Source organism: Pteropus medius, unplaced genomic scaffold (assembly GCF_902729225.1).
Source record: "Pteropus medius unplaced genomic scaffold, Ma_sr-lr_union100, whole genome shotgun sequence".
Lineage (NCBI taxonomy): Eukaryota > Metazoa > Chordata > Mammalia > Chiroptera > Pteropodidae > Pteropus > Pteropus medius.
In genome coordinates this window covers 4,468,810-4,478,427 of record NW_024354875.1, presented here as the reverse complement: position 1 = coordinate 4,478,427, position 9,618 = coordinate 4,468,810, and the positions used below count along the sequence as shown (strand labels likewise).

The window sequence follows — 9,618 nt, the reverse complement described above, 5'->3', positions numbered from 1 at the left end:
GGAATTTTGTATGTTCATAAGGGATGTTGATTTGCAGCTTTCTTTTCTTGTAATGTCTTTATCTGAATTTGGTATAAGGGTAATAAACATCTTTACAGAATTAGTTATTTCCTCTATTTCAGAAAGAACTTGTGTATGATTGTATCAATTCTTAAATATTTGATTGAATTCACCAGTGAATCCATCTGGCCTGGGTTTTTCTTTGTGGTACTATTCAACCTGTTATGGTTGAATTGTCACCCAAAAGAGTATGTTGAGGTCCTAATCCCCAAGAACTCTGAATGTATTCACATTAGGAAACAGGGTCATTTCAGATGTCATTAGTTAAAATGAGGTCACATTGGAGTAGGCTGGCCCCTTTGTACTTTTAGGAATTATCTTACAAGATAATGTAATAGTTGCATAACTTTTATGTTAAAAAAACTTATGGCACTGATTCTTTTTTAAGCCTTGCTTCAGTGATAGGATGCTGCTGACTGCCTCATATATTAAGATACACAATTATTATTCAAGTGGTAACATGTTGATTTCAGTAGGAACTTAAAAAATTCCTGTCTGCTCAATAAGTTATATAGGACAAGATTATTGTTTTAAAAGATCTTCTCAAATGTCTATGAATTTTTTCACTAATATTTGAAATTGAATATAATTGTCTAAGTATATTCTTAACTCTTACATATAACATTTTAATGATTACTGTATTGAGACTCCTTGATTTGTGGCTCCCTTAAAATCACCTCTATATTTGATCTATTAAGGACAAGAAAAATGATGCAATTATAGAAAGGTGTAAAGAGTGTGAATAGAAGATAGAATTAGTATTAACTGAATCAATGCATATGATTAGTATTAATTGAATCAATGAATCAGAAGAATAAATGAGGACCGCTTCTTTTTAGAAATTACATTAATTTTTTTCTAGGGAAATACATAAACTTTATAGGCAATGCATCTTTTCCCCCTCTTGTTCAATTGACTTTCTATTTCCAGGAACGATGTTTCTCACTGTCAGCCAAGCTCCCTGATTAGTACATTGTTTTTAGATGAGATAACTTGTAAGGAAAGCTCAAGGAATATATACTAGCAAATTGCTAAGAATCTTCTTTTTCACCTGAAAGTCTTTTATATATCCTGTACATAGACCAATTTTCATTTAAATTTCAAACTCCAAAATAAAATTTCCATGAAGAGTTCCTGCAATACACAAGAACAAAAGATAATCAAAATTCTTTCGATTTAGGCAGTTTTTAAGTAGACTAAGGTAATCCAGCTGCCACAATACAGAGCCGATCAAAACCACCAGCATTTGGATCTCTCCTTGGAAAAGACGTATCTTCTTCCTAGTTATTAGAAGTTCCGTACCAAATTGTAAGAGAGTTTTCTCATATTGTATGAATACAGCATTATAGCATTTAACCTAATTCCTACAATTGAATATTCCAGAGTAGAAGCAGAACCCATCATTAAAATTGCATCCAATGACACATGAACTGAAATACTTAACACTCAAAGCCCTTAAAAATGGGCAAACAGACTAAGAAACGCAGTCTTGAACCTAAGCTTTGGGGAGTGAAAAGTACACTCATGACCTTGTTCTGCTGGCCTACTTTGTAACCGTGGGTTCTGCCCTGGGACAGGCAGCTCTCACGCTGTCTGCGCCTAACTCATGAAGGTGCGAGTTTCCATCTCTCACACCATCCAGTTCAAAATCAGCATCTGACGCCTCCACAGAGCAGGTGAGCAGCTTGCAGCAGGGCTGGGGCCCGGAAAGATAGTTCCACAACCGTGACGCGACCCACGTGCTGCTTCGCCCCACGACTGCCTCGAACGCAGGCCACTCGCCTGCTTCACGCGTGGTAGAGGACAACAGTTAAGTATGGCAGGGAGGACTCCTACTATCCACATCTCATCCAGCGATTGCAGGATGCGTCCACACCTTGCCCTGGGGGCCACCCCGCTGCCACCACCGCCACACGCGGCTTTCGAGTCCAGCCCTCCCAGAACTGAGCGTGCGTCGCGGCCGCCTGGCCGCTTTACGGCCCTCCCCGCCCCACCTCGCCCGGGCCGCACGAGTCGCATCGCCAGGTCGCCCGTGCTCTTCCCGACGCCCGGCGCCCGGCACCCGGCGGGCCGCGAGGACTGTGAGCGTCCGGGATCGGCGCCCGTGCGTGATGACGCACGTCCACGCGCCGAGACGTGAGGACGCAGGGGGCTGGAGAGAGCGTGAGTCTCTGCGTCGGTTTGGGCTCGCTGGCGCGGTCGGCTTCTGCGCGGGGTCTTTTCCCTTTTCCGAGGGTCGCGGTGCCAGGGGCGGGGCGGGGCGGGGGCTGCGGGGCGGCTGTCGGTGTCGCCCGTGGGGCGGGGACAGGGTAGGGGTTGGAGGCAGTGGCTTCCGCAACCTAGGCACCCTCGGTGGGTACGAGAGTGGCGTGGGCGTTTCCTGGCGCGACGCTGCCGGGGTCGTCTCTACTCCCCCATCTCGGCGACTTTAGGTTTTCGGAGGGTGGCGTTTGCTCTGTGCTTGTTAAAGGATTGCTTTTGAAAGCCGGAAGTTGAAAGTTGAAAGTGATGTTGCGTCAGCAGCAGCTTGCAGTTTCAAGTGCTCTTAGAACAGTAACTTTATGTTCTCCGAACAAGTGTGGCAAACGCTACCGTAACCCGAGTAGTGGTATTTCTCTAAACAGGAGATAGGAAACTCATTTAAGCGAATTTAACCCTTTTCTGCCCAGACCTTTAAAACCTCCAAAACGGATCACCTGCTTGCTTTTCCAAACCTACCCTTTCGAAGACTCGGACTGCTATCAAAATGAATTATTGTTTAGTCTGGATTGAGTCATCTATATGTGTAGGTCCCTTTGCCGTACACTCAGTGACAGCATTTTTTTTTAATTCTTTGGAATTGCTTTTTAAAAGTCTAAAGTCTCACATTTATGTCTTTTTTTTTTTTTGCTGGTTCTTATAAACTAAAGACATTTAATTTGCTGCTGGTGTGGTTGGGCTTGGGAAAGAGGTAATGTTAGGAAGAATAGCAGTTTGTTGGGTCCCTAAATTTTCCAAGGACTACTGGCATTAGCATCACCTGGGAACTTCTTGGAAATGCAAATTTTGGTCTCTTACCCTAGACTTACTGAATCAGAAATCTGTTTTATTTTAACAAGCCTTCCAGTGGATCCTAGTTGATCCAGTGCACCTAGGTGCTAAAGCTTGGGAATTACTGGTGCAGTGATAAAGAACAGACATTTGGTAGTCACAGAATGGAATTGATGGAATGAAGAAGGTAGGGTGAATAACTGGCCTTAGCCTTAGAGCTGAACCGTATTATGGAGCAGTGACTTGCAAGCATGTGACAGGACAAGATATTTCTATCCTTATCTTTCTTTCCCATATGTCACAGCTCCATGATAGCAGAGAGGCCCTCATCCTATCCATCCCCCATACCTACGGATTCTGGACCCAACACAAGAGTTAGGTTAGATGTGCCTGCCACCTGCTGTTTTTTCAGATCATCAGTTTACTCAAAACTTTTCCCTTCCTTTTTCAGGGGGCCAGTGTGGGGGGAGAAAGAAAGATTCAGGACTCGAAGCAGCTGCCCCAAAGCCTAGACTCATTCTGATGTTGAGAAGGGTCAATGCTGCCCTGGTCCAAACCACAGAATTCGATTATAGAGCACAGTGCACACAAGGCGACACCATGGCTCCTGGATATTGTGGGTGAGAGAGTTTTCAGATACACACGAGTCACTTTGGATATCAGCTTCTAGAAATAATGTTGGTAATGGTACCACTAAATTAACCCTGTCCCATCATGAAGCATGCATTTGTCAAAGGCCCCATTTTTTTTGTTCTTTCAGAGATCTCTAGCAGTGGTTTGGGGTCAGGCAGACCCTGCTTTGAACCCGACCTCTGCTATGTACCGATTGTGTCCATTAGACAAGTTAACATCCTCCCAACCTTAATTTCCTCTGCTATAGAGTTGGAATTATGATGTGTTACTATGCAGCACATTGAATAAAGTGAAATAAAGTGCAAACTGTGCCCACTGTGTGTGAGGCATAGACGTTCAAATGACTCTGCATGTTGGACAGGGGGAAAGATGGGTAGTTGCCACCTCAAAACTAATTTTATCTTATTCATTTCCTCGTTGTCATGAATGAGGTAGTTTTATTATTGCCTAACTGCGTGGCTTTGCTTTTTAAATGATCCAAGATGTTGAAGCGAAGTCAAAGCTTTCGCATTATTGTGAATGAGAGAAAGCAGACACTTGGAGAAAGTTAAAACTGTAAACCTGGTAGAAAACACTATTTTCAGTTTTATTACTGTAACAGAGCAACTTCCATGAGTTTTTGAGGTGCTTATTGGAAGGCCAAGGTCAGGGGGTGATTAAATATCTTAGGTAATGAGACAGTCAGTTACTGAAGGGGACGTTATAGGAGATGAGCCCTCCGTAAAAACGTGCACCAAAGTATAAGAAAATATTGTTAGCTCTGAAATACAGTTATTTTTCACCATGGATGGTTAATGATAACTGAAAATTTTTATGTCTCATTTTTTTTAAAGTGATAAAAATTCCTATGTATTTTTGTGTATATAGATTACATATGAACAGGAGCATGGAACATCCTTGAAAGGAGTCATACTAGGTCATAATTTTGTAACATGCAGATGGGGATAAATTATATATATGTAAAGTTAGATATGTGCGTATACATATAAACTTTTTTTTCAAAACTTTAAAAATATAAAAATGTTTTAAAAAGATAGATTCCTGTTATGCTGCATTGATAGTCATCTAAGCAGGGTACCTCATATTTTTAACAGGGAACCCTGTTTAGCAGAATCTTCCCTGTAGCGCTGAGAGGCTTTAAGACGGAGGCAGAAGGGCTCATCCTGAACCTCTTGTAGTGACACTCAGAGGCATGTCCCTGGAACCTTGGAGTCCAAGACATTGGGTATGAAACTCTTCAGCTGAAGGATGGGATGACCTAAAAAAGTCAGGGCATTATGAATTCTTGTGAGTAGGGAGTCACAAACTTGTTCCGGAGACGACACCTGAGGTTTTCAGCATTGTCAAACATGTAGTATAGCTTCTCAAGCAGAGGAGCGAGTGATTATTAAAAAAAAAAAAAAAAAAAATCCAGCCTTCAGTCTGACCCATATTTTACAAAAATAGGTATTTATGCACGTTTTTTGAGAGATCATCCAACCTTTTTAAAAAAATTTCTCCAAGCTGTGACAGCTGTATCACTTAAAGCTATTTAATATTTTAACTGGCTGTTGTTTAGCATTACAAATGACTCAAGCAAAAAGGAGCAAGGAGTCAATGGAAATACTTTACTTGTATTTACTGTCCTCATTTTTTTGTTGTATGAAAGCAGCTGGTTTGCATTTATATGGTAAAGGATTTTTCTTAAAAGAGTTAATTTTTGGTTAATAGTAAGCTTTCATAAAAATAATTTTGAATGCTAAGTATTTGTTAGACTGTTATTAATAGCAGTAATAGTATCGCATTGTCTTTTCACACTTCAAGGAGGGTTTCCCGGTGACAGCTGGAGTGTGGGGGAGGGGAGGCACTTTCAATCAACCAGCTGCTCTGTGCAATATCAAGATCGTGATTTCAAAGCCTGTGGATAATTTTGGCTGTATTCAGAGAAGAAAATGTATCAAATTTCTGGGAAGCAATAGAGAGTGTGTAGGAGCCCTTTGGGATTTAGATGATAGCCAACTAACAACATGTGCATTCAGGTTTGCATGTTGGTGTTATTTACCATCTAGTTTCCTGGCCATTGTTACATGCACATCGTGATTATAAAATAATAAAGCTTATTTCTGTGGGGGGAAAATGCTCATTACTTTATGGAGCGAAAGGGCGAATAGGAAACAAACTTTAGGGGTGTGCTACGTGCTTTCATATATTTCATTTATTCTTCACAATGACTCTAGGAAGTTCGTGAAGTTTTCCTCGGCTATGGATAAAGAAGGTCAGCAGGATTGAGTAATATGATTTGCCTGAGGCTACGTACCAGTCAGCAGTGGCATCCAGATTTGATGGTAAATCTGGCTTCAGCTTAAGGAATGTTGTCATTGCAACGGCAGCTGTTTCTCCATGGTGTTAACTTGCTTATGCATTTTTAATTCAAAGTCACAACATCATGATAGTCATGAATGAAATTTATATACATATTATAATGACTTCAGTTTTATATAAATGCTATATAGGGGAGTGTGTGTTTTGGCAGCCACTTCTAATTTTGGACTTTATTGAAAGTCTCTAGGGCAACACTGTGAAAGAAATTTTGCTACATTTTTTATGTTACATATACCAGCAACTTGCAGTTATGTGTGTTGTAATAAATCAGTTGTGATTCTAACTTGGAACAAATGTGGGAATAAATACTGTGCACAGTGCACATGTAGTAGAAGCCTCCTTCATACCAAAGTCATGAAGATTTCCTCCTCTCTCTTGGGGTGTGTTAATTTTGTAGTAATCAGGAACCTTATAGATTCCTGAATTTCCAGCCTGTAGCTGTATGTTCACCAAGTGATGGCTTGAAACAAATCCTTTTATTATCGCGAGATGGCTCCACCGCTTTTGACTATGAGTTTCATGGGTCATTTCCTCTCTTTCCCTATTGCCCACGGGATGATGCCTGTCCCAGGATTTTCTTTGTTTTTCTCTCTCTACCCCCACACCCCATACAAAACTTTAAAACTTATTTTTACTGTTTTCTAAACATGCCTTGAACCTTTGTATACAGTTCTATTATATTTCTTTATCACACTGTAATGTTGCTGTTTGTGTGTCTGCTTTTCTTTCTAGGCTACGGTTGCCCAAAGGACACTGCTTCTCCCTTGGTAGATGCTCAAATATTATTAAATGAAGGAATATAGACAGTGAGATATAAAATTATATGCTTAATGCTTTTATTGCTATAGTTTCACATTCATTGGTTTTTTTCCTCTGGGCTCATGACTAGAGAAACGTGATGATTTATGTCTGTTAATGACTTGCATGATAGTGAAAAGTGAAGAGGTAAATCTTTCTGCAGAAAAGCATGCAGGATACCTCCATGCTCCTTCCCAAAGGCTGTAAGATCAAAGAGGCTCTTATTCATTTTTTTTTCTCTCTTTTTCTTACTTTTTTTGAGTGGATGAATTTAATTGATTCATTGTCTGAAAGTTCTAGTGAGAAGTTTTCATCAAGTGATGACATTAAATGTTTAGACTAGTCCATTTTCAATGAAGAAAAAAGGCAGAGAGTACAATGTTTTGAAAATCACTTCAATCATTAGAAATTTCTTTAAAAACATAAACTTGTATAAATAGAAGACAGATTTTAGACTATCAGTTTTCCTTTTGAAATCGCATTCTTCATCCAGTGTCCAAGTTTACACACTAAGTATGTGACTCCGAGAGGACTTTGTCTTAGGTATGCAGAAGTTAATCTTGCCCGCACATCCTTGGCTCTGTGCAGTCTTTTTAGGAATATTTAAGAATAGCATGCCTGTAGCACACCTGCCCCTCCACGTTTTGGGTCCCTTGTGAGCTACAGTGTTGTACTCAGAATGAGAGCTGGCGATCCTGAAGTAAACTGGTTCTGCTTACTAAGCACTTTAGTATTCTGGGTGGGGCTCTTTGACTACAAACAACAGAAACTGCATTAACTAGGTTATCTAGGTAACTTATTCAAGAACAAGAAGCGACGGAAAAACCAGATCACCAGGTCTTGGTAAAGGACAGCACCTAGGTGAGCTCTCAAGGTTTGGAAAATTTAATGCTCTGAATATTAATTCTCTGAATGTTGGCTTCAGTTGTTGGTCTTAGTGTCGCCACATGTTTCAATTACAGGGAGAGAGTCATCATTCTGGCTGTGGTCACCGGCACCCTGACTGCTGGTCTCCCAGGGCCACATGCAGTGGGGTGGGAGGTGGAGTTCTGTCACTGAAAGAGTGAGGTACTGATGCTGGGCAGGCAAAAAGCCCCAAGCTGCCCCCACCACGTAGCAGGGGACATCCTTTGTGCTTTCTGGGAACATAGACAACCTCTCTGAAGTCTGGTGTGCTTTCCCCGCTCTCGACTAGTTCTTATGCTGGGTAGACATCAGTTACGTAAATAATTCGCTGACAATCCTTACACAGATTGAATGGGGAGGGGGCGGCTATCACTTTTTTATTGATTTTAGGTGGACAAGTCTGGCATGGCCCGAACGCGGGAGTGGAATTCCTTGAATCCACTGAGGGGGTGACGGTTGGATGCTGCCTTCGCCGCTCCCCTCGTGCCTCCTGGTTTAAGGACCGACGTCTGAAGGGCTGTCAGTCGGAGAACTTTAATGAGCCCTCATTACACTAAAACTTGTAGTCTGTGAGGGAAGGATCGGCTCATGATTGATACTGGGGATCATAAGTGGTGATGGATCAGAATGGGAGTTGGCACTAACTCATCTCGCTGCGGAGCGAAAGTCAAGGTTATACACAAAATCCAGTGGTTTCATTTTGCATGTATAAAGATAATCTAATCATTTCTGTTAAGACTGTAACACTTCAAAAAAGGAGAGAAAAATAAAAATTTTGCCATCTGACATATCCAGATTTTTTTTTTACTAAAATGGTGGCTCATTAAATTCTCAAATTTAAAGATCTTGACAGAAACTCTGGTTTGAGATTTTATTATAAAATTTATTTTAATTGAAAGAATTTCTACTTTTCACATATCCCATCATATTTTTTGAAAAAAAGATATGTGTAATTGAATCACATGATGCAGTTTAAGGATGTAGGGTCATAGAAATCCCAGAAAAATGTTAATTGGTTACTAAGTTATAAAAATACTTTGAAGCTATTTTAAAATTTATTGTTGAGCCTGAGTTTATTTATATGGATTTCCCAGTTTATATTTATATATATAATCTCAATATAATCTCATTTAATTCTCATAACACCAAATGAGCCTACATTATTTCCTTTTACAAGTGACAAATGGCAGTGAAATGACTTTCCTAAGGTCACAAAGACGGTGTATTATAGAGATCTAACCAAAGACTATGCCCTCACCACCGTCCTCTACCTCATACGTTAACGTTGCTAGCCCTGTGTATCCTTTAGACAAAGAGCATTGGGACATTTCTTTTCCCAGACCCTATCTATTTACCCCAGTTGCCTGACAACTTTGTGTTCGGAAACGGTTCAAATGTCCTATGTTATCCATCATCTCGTGCTTCTGTTTGCTGGAATGGGGCAACAGCTCCTGTACTGCAGCAGTGTGCTCTGGGAAGCTTTTTGTCCTTTATGTCTTAGAGCAAGCAGCCTGACAGCCTTTCATGTTGAATTCCGCAAGATTGCTTTTCACTTAACAAAGCTGAGTGTTGCTTTCTAGGTGAAAAATAATTAAATGCTTTTAAAGATGTATTTGATTAACAGGAAGCCGATCTGTGTAAATTAATTATAGCTATAATGATGTCATAGCCTTGTCTTTTATCATTAACCAGGTAATTGACCAGAAGTTTAGAAGCTTATTGTAACTGACAGTGGTCTGACCTTGTATTCTGTCTTGAAGTGAAACATGCACAATGCATGTAAATGCACTTTGTTCACTGAGCTGCATGTATTGTCAGAGCATCTGATCT

General features: G+C 40.6%; 1 protein-coding gene across 2 annotated transcripts in view; it reads left to right on the top strand.

Moving 5' to 3' along the window:
• The first annotated feature begins 2,094 nt into the window (after nucleotides 1-2,094).
• Nucleotides 2,095-9,618, top strand: part of RHBDD1 (rhomboid domain containing 1) — a 112,042-nt gene continuing 104,518 nt past the window's right edge. The window contains exon 1 of one of the 2 annotated variants that reach the window (XM_039855787.1): nucleotides 2,095-2,223. The gene's annotated coding sequence lies outside the window, so the exon portion shown is untranslated. Of the gene's footprint in view, nucleotides 2,224-3,541; nucleotides 3,711-9,618 lie in introns of those variants that run through there. The other variant, XM_039855788.1, reaches the window with a different exon arrangement.